We start from the raw sequence: 21,743 nt of genomic DNA, 5'->3' as shown, positions 1-21,743 counted from the left end.
TAGGAAAGCAGAAGCTGGGTAGAAAACAAATAAATGTCTACTGCAATCACTATGCAATTCAGGACCCTGGGAAGAATTCAATATTACTTCCTCTCTCACCTCCCCATATCCAACCTTTCAATAGGTTCTGCTAATTCTACCTTTTTTTCATTCTTTTGTCCATAAAATTGCCTTTGTTCAAGCCCTCATCACTTCTCACCTGTACTCTCAAAATGCCTCCTGACCGGTTTTTCTCTGCCTCTGCTCTCTCCATCTTCCAAAGTTCCCTTGTACTATTCCCATAGTGATCTTTCTGCCCCAAAGATCTGATCTTATTACTACCCTGCTTACAACCCAAATGGCTCCCCATGGGTTACAGAATAAATTCTAAACTCCGCGGTAAGTCATACATGTCTTCCATGATCTGTGTATTAGTTTGCTAAGGCCACCATAACAAAATACCACAGACTGGGTGACTTAAACAACAGACAAGTTCTCACAGTTCTGGAGGCTGAAAGTCCAAGATCAAGGTGTCGGCAGGGTTGGTTTCTCCTGAGGCCTCTCTCCTTGGTTGCAGATGGTGCCTTCTTGCTGTGTTGTCACATGGCCTTTCCTCTGTGCGTGCACATCTCTGGTATTTCTTTCTTATAAGGACACCAGTCATATTGGAGTAGGGTCTCACCCTTATGAACTCACTTTACCTTAATTACCTTTTTAAAGGCGCTAATTCCAAATATAGTCATGTTGGAGGTTAGGGTTTCAATATATGAATTAGCGGCGGGGGGGGGGGCACAATCCAGTCTGTAATAACCTGGTTTCTATCTTCAGCCTCTGATAGTTACTCATTGTTACCCAACAATACGGTTTCCCAAGAGCAGAGATTAGCTAGAGATATCTGATTGAACACAACCACACACACCACCCTTCCTACTTCCGGCCTCACATGTCCTGAAACGAAACCTTTTGTCTCTCTGTAGGTATTTTTGTCTATACGTGAAACCCATAAAAACACAGGAAAGCAATAAAGAGTGCCACCAGAAGAGCAGATTATTCATGAATTCCTGTAAGATAGAAAGCAGGTGGGATCAGATTGACAGAAAAACTGGAGCAAAGAAAAACACATCTTAAACATGGATAGAAAAAAAAAACAAAAACAAAACTACTACCTAGGAAACTAGAACAGTTCGGGGATATTCTAAGCTCAGCCAACAGACACCTAGAGCAGGAGGAGGTGCTGGGGCAAGAGACGGGATATCTGTACACATGGGAGCCAGGTCAGCCACTCTGTGCTTCCATAGCACAGAGTAAAACTGGATGAATGTCAGAAAAATTAGCATGGCCCCTGGCTCAAGGATGATGTGAACTTGTAAAGCATTCCGTATTTTTGATAGTATCGCCCCACAGATTACATGCTAATCACAAAGAAGAAAGTGTACTTTTACAATGCAAGGATCTGATGGTCACCACCCAAAAGAAGTGATCCAACCTAACATATCAATGATCGGAAAACTTGATATTATGTGTCTATAGATGTCAGGCAGTATAATGTATGCTGAATCACCTATGAAGAATTCTTGCCAAAATAGTTAACCTGATTCCAGTCAAGCCTCTTGACTCAACTCTATAAGAAATGTGGGAGTGAGTGAGGGGGTTTTAAGAAAACGTTAAACGACACCAAGAAGAAACAAGTAGAAGAAATCAGAACGTGGAGCCTCCTAAGAGGGCACCTAGTAAAATACTGTCTCAGGGAATCTGGTGTGTTGACTGTAAGACAGAAGTTTCTGACCTCAGAATGGCTTAACATGATGTGTCACAACCCTCTCGGGTATACAAAAATCTCTCTAAGAATCAAGGGCCTGCCTCACTGCTCCTCTCAGCTAGACAGTAATGCTTCTAAGACTTCTAAGGGAGTGGTCTGATAGCAGCATCACAGGGAACTCAAGATAAAAAAAAAAGACATCAGCCTGATCCTGATGTCATAATGGGATGAGACTTTGGAGGACTCTTGGAAATGGTGTGTGTATTCTGCATGTGAGAGAAAGGCGAATGCAGACGGTCTTCAACTTGTGACGGTTCTACTTACAACTTTTCAGCTTTACAATGGTGCAAAAGTGATAAGCATTCAATAGAAACCACACTTCAAATTTTGAATTTTGACCTTCTCCTGGTCTGGTGGTATGTGGTACAATACTCTCTCGTGATGCTGGCCAGTGGCAGCAAGCCCGCGGCTCTTGGTCAGCCAGGTGATCATGAGGATAAACAATCAGTACACTTACAAACACCCTGTACCCAGACAACCACTCTGTTTTTCACTTTCAGTACAGTATTCAATAAATTACATGAGACATTCAACACTTTGTTATAAGATCGGCTTTGTGTTAGATCATTGTGTCCAACTGTAGGCTAACGTAAGTGTCCTGAGCATGTTTAAGGCAGGCAAGGGTAAGCTATGATGTTGGGTAGGTTAGGTGTATTTAATGCACTTTAAACTTGTGATATTTTCACTTTATGATGGTTTATCAGGATGTACCCTCATCATCAATTGAGGAAGATCTGTAATTTGTGGCCAGAATGCAGACCACGGCAGATTTTACAACATAGCTTCAAATTCTCTGAAACTGGGTGGGCTTTGTGACTACCTCAAACAATAGTGTATGATGGAAGGGATGCAGTGTGACTTCTGAGGCTAGGTCATAAAAGGAATGCAAGTCCTATTCACCAAAACATTCATTCTCAGGGCCATGAGCCATTATATAAGAAAACTGACTACTCTGAGGCCACCATGTTAGAGAAGCTACATGGATATGCCCTGGTGGACATTCCTAGCTGAGCCAGCCTTTCAGCCATCACAACCAAGGTGTCAGACATGAGAGCAAAGGCATCTTGGATGCTTCAGCCAGTCCATCTGCCAACTGAATATCACCACTGACTTTTTTCAACGTCATGTGAAACAAAGAATCACTTGAATTTGTGGTCCACAAAATTGTGAGATATAAGATAGTTGTTTTAAGCCACTGAAGTTAAAATGTTCTTTATATAGACAACCAGGGCATAATTTGGCTCTTCAAAAAGTCAGTGTCATGGGGGTGGGGGAAGATGGTGTGTCAGTTTAAAGGGCTATGGCAACCAAATACAGTAAGTCAGCCTTGATTGGCTCCTGGTTCAAAAAACTAGATGACAAATACTTTGGGGACAAGTAGAGAGACTTGAGCACAGACTAGTAGACAATTTTCAGGAAATTATTGTAAATTTTGTTAGATATGAACATAGTATTATGGTTGCACAGAAAAATGTCTATTTCTAGGAGATACGTCCTGAAGTAATTATAGAGCAAGTGTCATTGTGATCACAACTTACTTTACAATGGATCAGCAAAATGATCTCACACACACATGTGCACACAGAGTAAATATAGCAAAAGGTTACAGTTGTTTGAATCTAGTTACTAGGTAGGTGAGTGTCCATTATGCAATTCTTTTAACTTTTCTGAATGTGAACATTTTTGTAATAAAGAGTTGAGGGGGAAAAAAGATCAGGGAAAATTATGAAAACGTTCCCAACTTCATTAGTCATCAAGGAAATGCAAATTAAACCCAAAATGCAATACCACCCACCAGAACGGCTAAAATGAAAAGGACAGAAAGTGTTGGCAAGACTGTGAAGCAAGTGGAATTCCTTCATAGACCACTGGTGGAAGCATAAATGGTACAGCCATTTTGGAACACTGTTGGCAGTATCTACTAAAGCCCACGTATATCTACCCTATGATTCAGCAACGCCTCTCCCAAAAGAAATCCATATTCATGTTCATCAAGAGATATGTACAAACACTATTGATAGAGGTCTCAAACTGAAAACTACCCAAATATACATCAACAGGAGAATGAGTAGATAAATATACATTCATAAACTGGAATGCTATACACCCACAAGAATGAAGAAACCACAACCACACATGATACTGTGGACAAATCACACAAACGTGCTAAGTAAAAGAAGACAGACACCAAAGAGTACACACTATATGATTCCATTGCTTTCATAAAGATTGATTCGAACATTTTAATAAAGATAACACAAATCTACAGCAGTAGAAGTCAGGATAGTTACCCTTGGAGGTGTAGTGACTGGAAGGGGACACAAGGGTCCAGGATGTTGGTAACATTCTCTTTCTTGATCTGGGTGCTGATTACAAGGGTGTGCTAACTTTGAGCAATTTCCTGTGTCCTCTGCCTATCTCTCTAGAAATGCTGGGTTTCTGGTATGCTCCTCATCCTTCAAGTTCACTCATGCCTCAATGTCTTTGCCATGCTGTTCCCTCTGCTTTGCACTGCCTTTTCCACCTGTCTTCGCCTGGCTAGTCTCTACTCCTCCTTTACTTCTCAGCTCAGAAGTTCTCTCCTCCACAAAGCCTTCTCTAACCTCCAGATTCAGCTAAATTCCTTTTTTCCATCTGTCCTATACAGTAGCATCCACTCTAGACAGTTATACTAATACTGCATTACACTGAAATTCTTTGGACTCCTCTGCTAGACCACAAGCTCTTTGAAGGCAGTAGTTTCATTCACTGACATAAACCAGTATTTGGTGACTGGTTGCTAAAGTGCCTCAACTAAATCTCCCTCAATATACGTGAATGAAATGTGTCATGAGCCCTATATTGTTCTTACTTATTTATTTATAATAAATTTATTTATTTTTGGCCGCGTTGGGTCTTCGTCACTGCACGCGGGCTTTCTCTAGTTCCTGCGAGCAGGGGCTAGTCTTCGTTGTGGTGCGTGGGTTTCTCACTGTGGTGGCTTCTCTTGTTGCGGAGCACAGGCTCTAGGTGCGCGGGCTTCAGTAGTTGTGGCACGTGGGCTCCGTAGTTGTGGCTCACAGGCTCTGGAGCGCAGGCTCAGTAGTTGTGGCGCATGGGCTTAGTTGCTCCGCGTCATATGGGATCTTCCCGGACCAGGGCTTGAACCCGTGTCCCCTGCACTGGCAGGCGGATTCTTAACCACTGCGCCACCAGGGAAGTCCCCCTGTATTGTTTTCAAAATACAGCCTGGAGACCCAGATTGAATAAAAAATAGTGATATTATCTAACTTTGATATATGAAAAGATAATGCAATACTTTTCTAATTTTTAGAGAGTCACTTTTTAGTTTTATAAATTTGATTTCATTTTAAGTAAAGTTTAAACTCCTCATCTTAAAACCAGCAACTGTAACAAAAAGATACCCTTTTTTTCACCTATCAGATTGGCAAAGATTTTAAAAAATTGAGAAGACACTGTGTTAGACAGGACTATATATTGGTTTGACCTCTTTGGAGGGCTGACAGCTACTATCAAAATATAAAGTGAACATATTTTTTATGTAGTAATTCTATTTCTAGAATTTTTCTATAATATCCTACACATGTGTGAAAAGATACATACAAGGACATTCACTGAAGCATTGTTCCTCATAGCAAAAGATTAGAATCAACTAAAGGCCTATCAATAGGATGCTGGTAAAACAAGTCCATTTTACTATGGAACACTACAAACCCACTAAAAAGAAGGAGGCTGGACTTCCCTGGAGGCTCAGTGGTTGAGAATCTGCCTGCCAATGCAGGGGACACCAGTTCCAGCCCTAATCCGGGAAGATCCCACATGCTGCAAAGCAACTAAGCCAGTGCACCACAACTACTGAGCCTGCGCTCTAGAGCCCATGAGCCACAACTACTGAGCCCGCATGCTGCAACTACTGAAGCCCGTACACACAGAGCCCGTGCTCTGCAACAAGAGAAGCCACCGCAATGAGAAGCCCGCGCACAGCAATGAAGACTAGCCCCCGCTTGCTGCAACTAGAGAAAGCCTGCGCGCAGCAACGGAGACCCAACACAGCCAAAAATAAATAGATAAATATTTTTTTTTAAAAAAAGAAAAGAGGCTGATTCATATTACTGATCAGACCTGATATCTGAGTTATATTCTTTTTTAAAAAAACTGTTGATTTTATTGATAAAGATAATTGATAAAGAATGCAAGTCAAAGGTACACATCTGAAAATATCAACTTTAAATCTGATTTACTCAGTATTAATTTTAGGTGATAGATTAAGTAAAATTAATGATACAAGTCAAATGATGCCTGCATCAAATTCAATGTGCATAATGCTCTTGACAGCATCAAAGGAATTAAATTGTTTGAGGAAAACCAGCGATTATATTTATCAAATATTTGTCACTGATGCTAAACAAATTGCAGTATCTCGTGATTTTGACACCAATTTTTTCACCCTTAAAAAGAAACATGAAAAAGAGGAAAAGATCTTCATTTGAAAATCTTATGATCAGAAACATACATTCTTTTTTTTTTTTAACATCTTTTTTTCCAACATCTTTATTGGAGTATAATTGCTCTGCAATGGTGTGTTAGCTTCTTCTGTATAACAAAGTGAATCAGCTATACATATACATATATCCCCATATCCCCTCCCTCTTGTGTCTCCCTCCTACCCTCCCTATCCCACCTCTAGGTGGTCACAAAGCACCGAGCTGATCTCCCTGTGCTACGCGGCTGCTTCCCACTAGCTATCAGTTTTACATTTGGTAGTGTATATATGTCCATGCCACTCTCTCACTTCGTCCCAGCTTACCCTTCCCCCTCCCCGTGCCCTCAAGTCCATTCTCTACATCTGCGTCTTTATTCCTGTCCTGCCCCTACGTTCTTCAGACCTTTTTTTTTTTTTTTTAGATTCCATATATATGGGTTAGCATACAATAGATTTTTTTCTCTTTCTGACTTACTTCACTCTGTATGACAGACTCTAGGTCCATCCACCTCTCTACAAATAACTCAATTTCATTTTTTATGGCTGAGTAATATTCCATTGCATATATGTGCCACATCTTCTTTATCCATTCATCTGTTGATGGACACTTAGGTTGCTTCCATGTCCTGGCTATTGTAAACAGAGCTGCAATGAACATTGTGGTACATGACTCTTTCTGAATTATGGTTTTCTCAGGGTATACGCCCAGTAGTGGGATTGCTGGGTCGTATGGTAGTTCTATTTTTAGCTTTTTAAGCAACCTCCATACTGTTTTCCATAGTGGTTGTATCAATTTACATTCCCACCAACAGTGCAAGAGGGTTTCCTTTTCTCCACACCGTCTCCAGCATTTATTGTTTGTAGATTTTTTGATGATGGACATTCTGACTGGTGTGAGGTGATACCTCACTGTAGTTTTGATTTGCATTTCTCTAATGATTAGTGATGTTAAGCATCCTTTCATGGGTTTGTTGGCAATCTGTATATCTTCTTTGGAGAAATGTCTGTTTAGGTCTTCTGGCCATTTTTGGATTCGGTTGTTTGATTTTTTGATATTGAGCTGCTTGTAAATTTTAGAGATTAATCCTTTGTCAGTTGCTTCATTTGCAAATATTTTCTCCCATTCTGAGGGTTGTTTTTTCGTCTTGTTTATGGTTTCCTTTGCTGCGCAAAAGCTTTTAAATTTCATTAGGTCCCATTTGTTTATTTTTGTTTTTATTTCCATTTTTCTAGAAGGTGGGTCAGAAAAGATCTTGCTGTGATTTATGTCATAGAGTGTTTTGCCTATGTTTTCCTCTAAGGGTTTTATAGTGTCTGGGCTTACATTTAGGTCTTTAATCCATTTTGAGTTTATTTTTGTGTATGGTGTTAGGAAGTGTTCTAATTTCATTCTTTTACATGTAGTTGTCCAGTTTTCCCAGCACCACTTATTGAAGACACTGTCTTTTCTCCATTGTATATTCTTGCCTCTTTTATCAAAGATAAGGTGACCATATGTACGTGGGTTTATCTCTGGGCTTTCTATCCTGTTCCATTGATTTATATTTCTGTTTTTGTGCCAGTACCATACTGTCTTGATTACTGTAGCTTGGTAATATAGTCTGAAGTCAAGGAGCCTGATTCCTCCAGCTCCGTTTTTCTTTCTCAGTATTCCTTTGGCTATTCGAGGTCTTTTGTGTTTCCATACAAATTCAGAAAGTTACATTCTTAAGTGGAAAAAAACACCCCACTGCAATAGGCAAATAAATAAATAAAAGGAAATACAAGACATACAGCATGGAAAGGAAGGAATAGAATTCTTTCTATTTGCAGAAAAAAAATAATGACAACACCCGATGCTGGAGAAAATGCAAAGAAACTGGATTGCTGGTAGGAATGTAAAATGGTAATTTTAAAAGACGCTTGGCAATTGCTTATAAAATTAAATTTAAGAGAGAAGAAAAATATTTCAGGAGGCCTGGTCTAAGGGGGAAAAAAGGCCTAAAAATGAGAAGTTTGAAAATCTTGACATTGCTGTGAATTTATGAATTGACATCTTCACTTTGGAACAATCTCTATTCAATCAAGCAAAAAATACTTATTAAACACCAACTTTGAGTAAAAGAGGGGATTGCAGAATTTATTTTTATTTTATTTTCATTTATTTATTTATTTATGGCTGTGTTGGGTCTTCGTTGCTGCGTGTGGGCTTTCTCTAGTTGTGGTGAGTGGGGGCTACTTTTCCTTGTGGAGTACAGGCTCTGGGTGCGTGGGCTTCCGTAGTTGCGGCATGTGGGCTCAGTAGCTGTGGCGCACAGGCTTAGTTGCTCCGTGGCATGTGGGATCTTTCCAGACCAGGGATCAAACCCATGTCCCCTGCATTGGCAGGCAGATTGTTAACCACTGCGCCACCAGGGAAGTCCAGAATTTATTTTTTTAAAAGCTCTTTTAATAAAAAAAACAAACAAACCAGAATCTTCTGAAAACTCACCATTCCTTTGGTTTTCACATCATAGGAACTAACTTCTATCAGTGGCCAAAAGAGAACTCTCTAGGGACTTGGTCATGAGACATTCCAAGGCAATTTCCGATGTGCACAGTCCCACGGAGTTGGTCTGAGTCATTTGGGATGCAATGGAAAAAACTCCTAACTGAACATCAGATCTGCTGCCTCTAGACCAGCTGTGCTACCCAAGGTGACTCAGGCAAGTCGCTAACTCCTGCTTCTGTAAATTGAGGGAGCTGGCAATCTGAGTTCTGTCCTTTCCAACTCCAGCATTACCCATCATGGTCCTTTACCATTTGTCATCAGGGATAGAATGAAGAGTTTGACTGTGGATTTCCTTGAGGCAACAACATGGAGCTCAATCAATGACTGAGGAAGACAGGGCAGGAGAGGAGGAGGCCCACAGCAGTGGGGAGTTGCCCCACCCTGCCAGCCAGGTGAGAACAGACTCTCTCCCAGGAGAGAGGTCTGAATGAGACAAGCAGGCCCTCCATCCACGAGTTTCCTCTTGCCCCTAACCTCATCGATGTTATACAATCCCATTTTCAGGTGTGCTCCTGGAAAATCTCCTCTGTGCTCTATGCAGGGATGCCCATTTCCATCTTCCCAAACAAAAGAGTTTAGAATACTTCTAACTTGTGCAAATCCAAAGGGATTATGTATTAGTTATCTTTTAAAAAATAATTTTGATTATAGCTTTCTGAAGCTTGAGTTTCTTGAACTTTCATTTACAATTCAAGCATATAAGCACTGATTTTTGAGAATCTGTTCAAACTGACCATAACAGAGTTTAAACATCATTTCTGTAGGGGGTTTTGTCTTTGCCAACCTCATTTATTTATTGAGTCAAGAGAGTCAGAATGTAATCCCCAGCTGTCTCCCCATGCCACTTGACACCCCTGGGCCTTTGGGAAATGGTGTGTTTTGAGGGTGTTTTGTTGGTTGGTTTGTTTTGACAGCAACAGGGAATTTCATCAAACGGAGTCTTACCTTTTATCTCCAACTCAAAAGAGGCGCTCTCATGAAGAGGTCCCTTCTCAGCTTCCTGGTTCATGGCGTGTCCCTAAGATGCTGCAAGGGAAACTGAGGAACAACTGGAACCCCAAATTTCTTTTTTTTAATTTTATTTTTGGCTGCGTTGGGTCTTTGTTGATGCACACGGGCTTTTCTCTGGTTGCGGTGAGCGGGAGCTACTCTTCGTTGTGGTGTGCAGGCTTCTCACTGCGGTGGCTTCTCTTGTTGTGGAGCACGGGCTCTAGGCACGCAGGCTTCAGTAGTTGTGGCACACGAGCTCAGTAGCTATGGTTCGTGAGCTCTAGAGCGCAGGCTCAGTAGTTGTGGCGCACGGACTTAGCTGTTCTGCCGCACGTGGGATCTTCCACGGACCAGGGCTCGAACCCGTGTCTCCTGCATTGGCAGGCGGATTCTTAACCACTGCGCCAGCAGAGGAGCCCCCTGTTTCTTTTGCTGCAGAAATAGCACTCTAACCGCTGCCACCCAGGGCTGCAGACACTTCCCTGCAGCGCCAGTCAGCCTGGTCAGCCTCTGCCTTGAGTTCGTTTAAAACAAAGTCCAGGTGCTAAGCAGCCTTGGAAAATGAGGCAAATGAAAAAGCCACCTGACACCAATGAAGAAAAAGAAAACACCAAAATTTAATTACAGTTTTAACACTTTCAATACGTTGACAAAAGTAGGCAGCTTCCTTCCTTCCTTCCTTCCTTCCTTCCTTCCTTCCTTCCTTCCTCCCTCCCTCCCTCCCTCCCTCCCTTTTATTTTTCTTTTTAAAGCAGTTCCTTCTAAGACGAGCGATTAGACACCAGGTTTCCCGGTTTGCTTTTGAGCACTTTTCTCTTGACGCTTGCAAAGAACAGCTTCGCTGCCAAAGAATCCTCAGCATAGAAACCTTTTTACTCGTTAATTTTACTTGTTAATTTTCTTCCGTGCCACGCACGTCTGGCTGCCCTTTTGAGAAACGTGAATGTATAATGTTGTGAGCAAGATCGCCCCCTGTGGGCCGGAATGATCATCGCCCGTAAGCGCGGGTGTGGCAATTGGTTGGCGGCGCGACTTGGGGAATGAACGCGAGTTCGCTGGTGGGCCTTTCTTGGACAACGGATGGATATAATGTTTATGTGAAAATAAATGCGAGCTCAAAACTTACCCAGTTGAGGAAAAAAAATGTTCCCATTTTTGTTGCAACTCTCCTGGATTCCACTAAGCCTCTGGAACAATTTGTGTTTTCCAAAATGAATAATGTTTTACAAACTCATTTTGTCAAAGAGAAGCTAAAAATATGGAATTTTATTGATTTATGAATTATTACATTTTCAAGATCGATCTAACCCATAAGTTCTTCACAAAATACGTTTGCTTTGAGGTCCATAGGAGTAACTAGAACCCTCATTATAAGTGGGGGGTAAGCAGTGACCAGTTTTTACCCAGCACTGCTGACACCCAGTACCGAAAAAGAATGTTCACCAGGTCCCTTGCCTCAGACTGCACAGCCTCGCAGCTCACATCATGTTCTGTTTTTCGAACATGCCCAGTGAATATCCTTTTTAGGTCCCTCTTATCACTCTGAGTGCAGGCAGCATCTGTGCAGATCAGTAGGTCATTCCTTTTCTGAAATGCGTTTTTCAAGCAAATATTTGTAATTTAGAGCACACACGTTGAAGTCAAACAGATCTGGGTTTGCATCCCAGCTCCACTACTTATACTGGCTGCGTGACCTTGGGCAAGTTGTGTAGCCTCTCTGGGCCTCAGCCACCTCACCTTTAAAATGTGGCTAAGAAATCATACCTCATATAGTTGTTGTAAAGATAAAATGAGATAATATGTGCTAACACCTTGAGGAGAGAGTTTGGCCTGTAGCAAAAATAAATGTTATCGGTATTTCTGTATGTAGATTAAATGTATTAAACTGGCTTTGCTCCTGACTTCTGGAGGCAAGAGTATTTCCAAAAGTTTTGCCTTTTACTGATTCAGCTTTTTAGAGCTACTTCGACCCCTTGTACTGAGGCCAACAAGCCTTATGCTTCCCTGGTTTTCCAGTTCTCAGGTGAGGAAAGAGGCTGCTGCACCCCTGAAAGAGGTCACACCACGGTGTCCTTGAATTTGACACTGGTGCCAGAATCTATACAATTTTGGTTTATCTAAATAACTAGTGTTCATGAACTCTAATTGTTTTGAAACTGAAGAATTCTGTGCCATTTGAAAATTGTTCGTGGTTTTCTGTCTCTGGGGTTGAGTGATCACTTTTGGAACAGTTTCCTTCGCTGGGGGAAAATCACCAGGATGGGCCTTTTAGTCACACAAATATAAAAAGTTCGTGGTGGCAACCATGTGGTCGTTTGTAACTGAAATACCAATGCTTTAGACCAGGACGTGCTGTGGAGCCATGTGAATGGTGAAGGCAGCTACAGCCCGACTATGCGCTTACAAAGTTAGAGAGCGTTGGGCCTTAAAGATCGATTCACACTGCACCATCTCAACGTGATTTGTTCTTGAGGGATATGAGAGCCCGAGAATCACCCACAGGAGATGGGGAGCAAAAGCCAGCCCAGGCAGGAAGATATCAGGAACATGTTGGCCTCTCCCAGGGGGCACTCATAACGTCAGGTTATGAGGGCACTGGGGGACCCTGAGCTGGGGGAGTAAGGGACCTCTCTCGAGGGGAAGGGGCTGTTCCTGGGCTTGATGAGGGGTACACTGTCAGAGGCTCCTGAGGCTGACAGGTAGGCTGACCTGCCAACACAAAGGAAGCAGGCACCGAGACAGAGAGAGGGCCATGGAGGGAGAGATTCCTCGAGCCACTAAATTAGATTGTCCAGAACCAAGCCCGAAAATCTATTAAGCCAGAACCACAGTTTGGGGACCACTGTTCCAGTTCAGTGGTTGGCAACCTTGGCTGCACGTTAGAATCACTGGGGGAGCTTTTAAAAATATATATAGATGTCTAGCACATACCCAAAATAATTGAAAGCAGATGTTAAACAGACTACTAGTACTATTGTGACTATTGTACTAGTCATAGTAACCAAAAGGTGGAAACAACCCACATGTCTATTGATGGATGATGAATAAACAAATTGAGGTATATCCATGTCATGGAGTATCATTCAGCCTTAAAAAGGAATGAAGTACTGATACAGGCTCCAACATGGATGGACCTTGAAAACATTATGCTAAGTGAAAGAAGGCAGACACAAAAGGTCTCATCTTGTGTGATTCCTTTTTATATGAAATATCCTTTTAAATGAAATATCTAGTTAAATCTATAGAGATAGAAAGTAGATTTGTGGTTGCCAGGGGCTGGGGTAAGGGGAGAATGGGAGTGACTGCTTAATGCACACCGGCTTTTACTCTAGGGCGATGAAGATGTTTTGGAACAAGAGGTGGTGGCTGCAAGACACTGTGAATGTACTAAGTACCACTTAATTGTTCACCTTAACATGGTTAATTTTATGTGATGTGCATTTCACCACAATAAAAAATAATGATATTTTAAAAAATATATTATATAAATGCCCAAGTCCCATCGAAGACTAATTAAACCTGAGCCTCTGGCGTGTGACCAGACACGGACATGTTTAGACGCTCCCAGGCCATTCCAGGGTGCTGCCCAGGCTGAGAACCACATCCACAGGGTACTCACTGCTGATTTTTCAAGAGTGCAGCACTTACCTCACACCTGGTCCTGCTCCAGATCTCAAGCAGGTGTCCTCTCCTTAGGAAGATGTCTTCAAAGGTGCTTCCTCCTCCTGTCCCTTCCCCTGAATGCTCCAGGACACACAGGATGCGCTTCTTCCCAAGCACTTCCTGCTCTCAGCTGCCAGACCGCGAGCTTCCTGGGGGCGGGCACCAGGCCTTCCTTCCTGTTCAGTTTCCCCAGGGCCCAGCCCAGGGTCTGGCATGGAGGGGAGCCTCAGAAATGTTGAGTGAATGAGTGAGGGAGTGAGCAAAGGGAGGTGGGTGGGTGAATGAATGAATGAACCATGGTTCACCTGTCCCTTGTGTGTCTTCCGTCCGCTCAGTTTGCCCCGAGCTTTCAGCAGAGAACCTCTGAAGGCTCCTTTGAGATCGGGACTTTCATCCTCTTACAGGCTTATTCCAGCAAAGTTGAGTAGCTTCAGCGCTGGCAGCTGGAAGGCGTTTCAAACTTCTTAACTGTCAAGCTTCTGACGCCATTACATCCAGCCTCCTCTGCAGGTTGTAATCACCTGGACAGCATTAAAGCACTGCTCGGGCTGGAGTCCCACACCCAGCATCTGATTCAATTGGTGTGGGGGTGGGAGTAGGGTCTAGAGGTTTTTAAAAGGCCCCAGGTGATTCTAATGTGCCAATATCACGAACTACTGGGTGCAGTATTCTTGACTCACTTGGTTTCTAAAAGTCCCTAACCATTCAGAAACTGACCTGAGTTTCCCTCACATGGAAGCAAAAGGACGTTTAGCACAAACATGGTAGATGCTTTGAATATGCTCTAGAATTTGATGCCACTTCTTTGAGTGTGATCACCAGCTTGAGGATCAGACGGCCTCTGGGGGAGATGATCTGCTCCCCTGTCCACAGGCCGAACCAGGCAGTCCCGAGGGGAGAGGGAAGGGCTTGCGCAGCAGTCAATGAGGAAATAGTCTGGGGCCTTCCCTGGCGGTCCAGTGGTTAAGACTCCACGCTTCCACTGCAGGGGGCATGGGTTCGATCCCTGGTTGGGGAACTGAGATCCTGCATGCTGTGTGGCACAGCCCCCAAAAAAGAAAAAAAAGTTCTGTGGATGTAGCCTAATGCTGTTCAAGAGAGAAATCTTTAGGGACTTGAAAAAGCTGGAGGGTTATATCTTTCTTTCCTGTAAATAAAGAGAAAGAGCAAGGTGAAGCCAGCCTCACCCTGACACTCCAAGGCTTTCACATTTACAGGCATCATATTATCTATTAAAATGTAGCAACAGAGCATTTCATATTTTCAGTTAAAATGAAAGTCCATATATTTCTTTGTTAAAATTATTATACCTTGCTGTTGAAGAAGCAAAATGCCTACACCCCTTGTTTTAATTAAATAAGCTTAAATATTGGTTGTGTTGGGTGATATCTCGCCGGTAATGTTTGTTGTTTTTCTTAATACAATGTGACAAAAATATTCACTTAAATATTCATGACTAATTCTTAAGTTAGATATGATCCTGTCCAATGACTTCACAAGTACTGGCTTCCCTTAGTTTGGATTTTTAAAAACTATTATGGTAAAGTACACCTAATACAAAAATGACCATTTTAACCATTTTAAAGTGTACACTGGCATTCAGTAGATTTACAAGGCTGTCAACCATCTAGTTCCAGAATTTCTTCATCACTGCCAAATCCATTAAGCAGTCATTCTCTGTTCCCTCTCTCCCCATATATTTATTGTATGATTCCATTTTAATGTAATATCCACAGAGACAGAAAGCAGATTATTGGTTGCCTGGGGCTAGAGAGGAGTTGTTGGGGAGAAATAGGGAGTGATTGTCGATGGGTATGGATTTTTTTTTTTTTTAGTGGTCATGAAAATGTTCTAAAATTGATTACAGTGGTGAGTGCATGAATTTGTGACTATACTAAAAGCCACTGAATTTTAAACTTCAGGTGGGTCAGTTGTATGGTATGTGAATTATATCTCAATATATGTTTTTAAATAAACAACAAAACACTTAATATCTGAGCTCAGAATAAGCCTCAGAGTTGTGATAGTTACTGTTTAGAATTTTTTTAATTAAAAAAATTTTTTTAGCGATATGCAATTGACACATAACGTTGTGTAAGTTTGAAGTGTTCAACATGTTGGTTTGACCCTTGAACAACTCGGGGGTCAGTGGCTCCGATCCTGGCCCCACCACTCCCCACTTGCAATTGAAAATCCACAAATCCAAGTATAACTTTACAGTCGGCCCTTTGTATCCATGATTCTGTCCTTGGATTCAACCAACCTCGGATCATGTGGTAAGTATTTATTGAAAAAAATCCGCATGTAAGTGGACCTGCGCAGTTCAAACTCGTGTTGTTCAAGGGTCACCTGTACTAAGTTTATTCTTACGCTAAAGGTGGGGAGTGGATACAGCGTAGATACACTGGACAAAGGGATGATTCACGCCCCGGGTGGGACGAGATTTCATCATGCTGCTCAGAATGGCGTCCAATTAAAAACTTATGAATTGTTTATTTCCGGAATTTTCCATTTTCCAACCACGGCTGACCAAGGGTAACTGAAACCGTGGAAAGTAAAACTGCAGATAAAGGGGGGCAACTGTATTGTTTTCTTATTTAATCATTATTTTCATGATTAGGAAGAAAACAATTGTGTTTTTTTAAAGATAATTCAAATGCCCAAGTAATCGCCTTCTTATGCTACCTTAGATCTCCAACTTTAGACCCATATATGAATGAAAAGCAATTGATTTGGGGGTGATCCTCTTCTTGCACAAGGCCCCAGAGGAGGCTGAGGCAGGTGACCTGGCTTCATTAACCGGCAGTTTTAACAGCAGGTTCTATTGCTTGTTTTCTCAGTAAATGGCTGAAATATCCCAAGAGGATGTGTAAAATTCACCTACTTTCTCGAATATTTATTTGGGGCTGTTGCTGGGACTAATGCAGTAGTTCTAGTTTGATGTTTAATCACAGCTCAGAAATTCCGTTGCCACAGATACAGAGGGCCAGGATGATGTCATTGTTGCCATGTGCCTCATGAGCAGGTTAAAACTGACCTTTAAAACTTAAGCTTAATTATCTTCACTGTCAGAACAGGCCCGTAGGGAATATGCCTTAATGAATTCATATTTTGACAATCATTTCCTTCTTTCCTCATCATTGAAACTGATTTTCTGGGTCTGCCTCTGAATCCACATGGGGCCTCTCTGACTTGCACATTTTCCAAATCCACATTAAGGTAAAAATGCTTCTGTGCACCTGCCTTCTCCCTGGAGAGGAAGGACTGAAAGGAGATCCCAGGAAGAAGGTGACCTAATTCCTTCTCTTGGTCCCTCCATCCTCTCCTTCGGTGGGATCACCCTTCAGGAGCAAAAGAATGGGGTGGGGTGGAGAGTGTGATGATCCAAGGCACACCCCCCTTCTTCCCGTCTCCCTCACTCAACACAGTGATATCTTGTTTTATAAATGCTCTGGAAAATCAATTCTATATTGAAACTCACTGTGCTTTGATTTAAAGAAAAGTATCCTCACAAATCGTGTGAAGCATCAGCCGTGCTCCCACGCTGCATGCCCATGTGCATGGCTGCAAAGCCCACAGCCCACGGCTTCAGCTGGTCCCATGCAGATGAACACACAGACATCTTCATTCATTCGTTCTTTGAACAAATGTCCTAGAAATTGAGGAACCAGCAGTGAACAAAAGAGACAAGGAAACAGCCTCATGGAGTACTTTAGGTGGGGAAGACTGAAATGAAACAAATACTCTCAGAAGGCACTCTAAAATCCCCTGGTGTCAGGTGCTGGGAGGGTGCTATGAGTGCCTATTTCTGATCTATGGGGTGGGGTGGGAGAGGGGAGGTTCAGGCAGAGTGTCCCTGAGGAAGTGACATTTAAACTAAGACCTAAACAACGGCACTCCAGATTTTCTGTATAGGGGATGATTCAGGACAGTATTCAGCTTAGTGAAAACGACAACTGCTCATGTCAGAGAAGGGGAGGTAATGGATAAGTCTCCTCTAAACACCCCTTTATCACCAATACTGGACATGATGAATGAGGGAGTCAGAGGGAGAAAGTGCAAAGGCCCTGAGGTCAGTCTCCTCATGGGATAATCAGGTAAAAGATCTAAATACAAATTATCATTGTAAACAAGTGGTTCTCAAACTTTTTGGTCTCAGAAACCCCTTACTCTATATTGGAGAGTCCAAAGAGCTTTTGTTTATGCAGAGTACAGCTACCAAAATAAATGATTAGAGATTCAAACATTTAAAACTATTATTCAATTTTTAATTCTTAAAAAAATAATAAACCAATTACATGTTGACACAATACATTTTTTGTGAAAAATAACTATACTTTTCAGGACAAAAGACAATTAGAAGAAGAGTTGCATTATTGTACATATTTGTAAATATCTTTCCCCTCTGTCTTAACAGAAGGCAGCTGAATTCTCATGTCTGCTTCTGCATTCAATCTGTTGCAATATTATTTTAGTTGAAGTATATGAAGAAAATTTGGCCTCCTACAGATAGTTAGTTGAAAAAGTTAGGCTATTTTAATGGCCTTTTTAGATAGTTGTAGGTATCCTTCTTTGATACCATGCCAAAACTTGACAATTGATAGTTTTTCCTTAAAGGTTAGTTGCAGTGTGGAATCTGAAACCATAGCAATACATTTTTTGTATTCTGTTATATTGAAATTCATTGGTCTGCCTTTGAATGGATCTCTTACCCATGCATAGATTTTTTAACATCATGTTTTGGTCATTTGGAAAATATTGGTTCATTGAGTTGTGTAGATTTTCCACATGTTTTCATTATGTAAAATTTTAAAATCATGTTTGTTAATATCACCACCAATCCCATCAGAAAAATATGTAAGTGTTGGAAACCTCTCAAGTTCACAGTGGTCAATACAATTTTTCCAAATGCTAATTTTCACTTGAATGCTCAGATTTCATCATTGCCAACAAATATTTCAGTTGTTTTCATTGAAATGACAGTTTCACTTCATTTATTTTCGAGAAAATGCCTGCCAAATACTCAAGTCTGAATGACCATAGTTTGTAAGTCATACTTTCAAGTAAAAACGATGTTCCACAATAAATGGGGCTAGTTTGGCTGGCAACTCAATCACAAAGTGCTTTTCCTTGAGATAACCATTGTCCTTCAGTTTGCAGAAGAAATGTTTCATGCTTACTTCCTATTTCATTGTGCAGAATATTTTAAAAGTATGTACTCAAAGGTCATGGTTTAATATAATTACTGATTTTAATGGCTTCATCAAAGATGTTATTAAGTGAAAATGTTTTTTTTTCCCCCTATGAGTGTGTGATAGTGAGGAACCAAGTCAATTTCATTTCTAGGACTGTAAAGGCAAATGACACATACTCTCTCCCTTTGGAAATCCCATGTTTCCATGCAGATGACACACATGTCCACAAACAATTCTCATGTGGCTCAGTGGATAAGAGCCCAGGACTTGGAGGGACAGAGACCTGGGTTCAGAGCCTCAGTCTTAAGCTTTCTGAGCCTCAGTTTCCTCACCTGTAAAATGGCAATAATATTACCTACCCTCAAGTTTGTTGTGAGAATTAAATGAGCTAATAATACAATAATATGTCTCACATATTAATAGTAGCTGTTTTAAGTGGGGAAGGTGGACTTGAGTCTTAAGGACTATATGTATATAAAATGCAGAATCTATCAGAGTCAGGGACAGGGGGTGGAGGTAGGGGGGAGGGAGACCTTCCAGGAGGAGGGTAGATGGGACCATGCCTGGGGCACTGCTGACGTGGTGAGGTCTGGTGAGCTGGGTGCTCGACAAGAGGGGGCGAAGGGGTGAGGCTCAGGGGTTGGCAGTAGCCAGATGGCAAGGGGCTTGTGGCCATGCTGGGGCTTCTTGTCTGTGGGAGAAGAGATCTAGGCAAAGCTGCCTGGAGTAAGGTGATTGGCAACAGGATGGGGTGGTGGACTAGAGGAGGCAGGGAGGGGGCAGGACTCATAGGAGGCAGGGGCGGGGGGGAGCAGCGGTGAGGAGCAGAGAAGGAGCCTGGGGAAAAGCCTGCCCTGGGGAGGACATCAAGGGCCATGCTGAGGACGTGGGCTACAGTCATGACACTCTTCTCGCTTTTTTTCCCATCTCACGCAACTGTCAGTGGAGGTATTTTTTGCCCCAAATTTCCTGTCCCTCCTCTCTGTCTCAGTAAGCTCATGTGGATGAATCTAGGCTGTCTATTTCTGCAATGAGGCTGAATATCTTAACTGCCAGTCTGACAGACGGATCACCAGTCTCTTCAATTGTTATTTTATAATGAGGGACACCTGGAATCCTTCCCTATGATTAGCTAGCTGATCTTATTTATTCACATTTTATTCTAAAAAAAGAACTTCTCATTTTAACTCTTGCTCAGCAAGTGCTTGTTGGCCGATAAATGTTAAAGATACGATGTATTTTTGAAGTACAATAATCTTTGTTAATAATTATTTATAACACAATGTTTTAAAGATTAACTCTGCACCTTTGAGCTCCACAGGAGCGCCAGGACTGCAGCCTGCATCTGGTAGATGTTCCTTCCTACGTAACAGTGACAGGTGCTTATTCAAGAGGAGGCATACAGAAGCCCAAAGCAAAAGATGCCCACCACTCCCCACCCCCCCTCACACTCTTAATCTATTCCTCCGGGGTGTGGATATGGTCTGTCACGTGCTTTCTATGTCTATCTTTTCATAATGTACTTCAAACAAAAACAAAAAAAAAGCCAGAGATGAACTCACAGTCCGTTTTATAGCTTGCTTTTCTCCTTCAATAATAGACGACCAAGGCCTTTTGGAGGTGCCGGCATTGAGTGGCACCCCCTTCTATGCACGGGCTGAAGAGTCCTGTCCATGCAGGATTTGTTCTTAAAGGCATCGGTAGCCTTGAGCACGGCCTTCTTTACTAGAAAAAAGCAGACTCCGAAGCCTCCGATGCAATCTGCAAGGGGATCCTTGGAAAAAGGGCAGCTTTTGTCCTTGAATGGTGCCAGCCTGTGCTGGATGCCATGGCCTCAGAAACTCCAAACCTCCCAGACAGCAAGAGGGTCTTGGGTGGAACCGGGCAACGGCCAGACCTACACAGAGCAGAAGGCAGAGGCAGCACATGCGGGTTTGCTGCTAGAGCAGATTCTTGCTTTAAGGGATCCCAGAGCCCCAACAAAACATGTTTAGGTCACATTTTCCATTTCCTTCAAGACTTTGGTCATTGACATTGAGAAATACAATGACAAGTTGATCTGTTCTATGTCCAGGAAAAGTTCCTCCCAGGAAAACTAATTGTTACATTGACTCAGCACAGTCAAGCAATGATGTTTCTTTAGTGCAATGGGTTACAAAAAAATCTTTTATGCTTCCATATGGAGACCTGTACAAAAACACTTTCTGCAGGATTATTAATAATTTTAAAAATTGGAAACAATTCAAACGCCCATCAGCATGAGAATGAATAAATAGAGACATTCATAGATGAAATACTTGACAGCAATTAAACTGAATGGAGTAGATCTTAAAGTTGAGTGAAAAAGCAAGCAGCAGAATATTATATGTGATACTGTTTTAAAAACACACAAAATGCTGTGTTTTGTTTATGGATATGTGTGTGATTTGTAGTAACATGGTAGTGATGACCTTGGGAGGGAGGGGAAGAGACTGCCCAGTTGGGCCACATCAGGGACTTCCCTGGCCCCTGTAATGTTAATTTCTTTCTTTTTTATTGTAAAAAACATAACAAAGTTTACCATCTTAACCACTTCTAAGTGTACAGCTCAGTAGTGTTGTGTTAACATATTCACAATGTTGTGAAATAGACCTCCAGAACTTTTTCCTTGTGCAAAACTGGAACTCACCATCCCCTCTCCCCAGCTCCTGGCAGCCACCCACTTTCTGCTTAGATGAATGTGACTACTCTAGACACCTCATACAAGTGGAATCACACAGTAATTATTATTTTTTGTGACTGGCTTATTTCACTTAACATAATGTACTCAAGTTTCATCCATGTTGTACCATGGGACAGGATTTCCTTTTAAGGTTGAATAATATTCCATTGTGTGGGGCTTCCCTGGTGGTGCAGTGGTTAAGAATCCACCTGCCAATGCAGGGGACACGGGTTCAAGCCCTGCTCCGGGAAGATCCCACATGCCGCAGAGCAACTAAGCCCGTGCGCCACAACTACTGAGCCTGCGTGCCACAACTACTGAAGTCCACACGCCTAGAGCCCGTGCTCCGCAACAACAGAAGCCACCGCAATGAGAAGCCCGCG

At 42.1% G+C, this 21,743-nt stretch overlaps 1 pseudogene; it reads left to right on the top strand.

Moving 5' to 3' along the window:
- The first annotated feature begins 1,265 nt into the window (after nt 1-1,265).
- LOC115802835 (U6 spliceosomal RNA) lies at nt 1,266-1,365 on the top strand (annotated as a pseudogene).
- The last annotated feature ends 20,378 nt before the right edge of the window (nt 1,366-21,743 follow it).

This window comes from Delphinapterus leucas, chromosome 20 (assembly GCF_059928025.1).
Source record: "Delphinapterus leucas isolate spDelLeu-1000000601 "Yukka" chromosome 20, BTC_Dleu_Yukka2, whole genome shotgun sequence".
In the NCBI taxonomy this organism is placed as follows: domain Eukaryota; kingdom Metazoa; phylum Chordata; class Mammalia; order Artiodactyla; family Monodontidae; genus Delphinapterus; species Delphinapterus leucas.
Note: the sequence above shows the minus strand (reverse complement) of the source record. Positions and strands in the feature narration are given on the sequence as shown.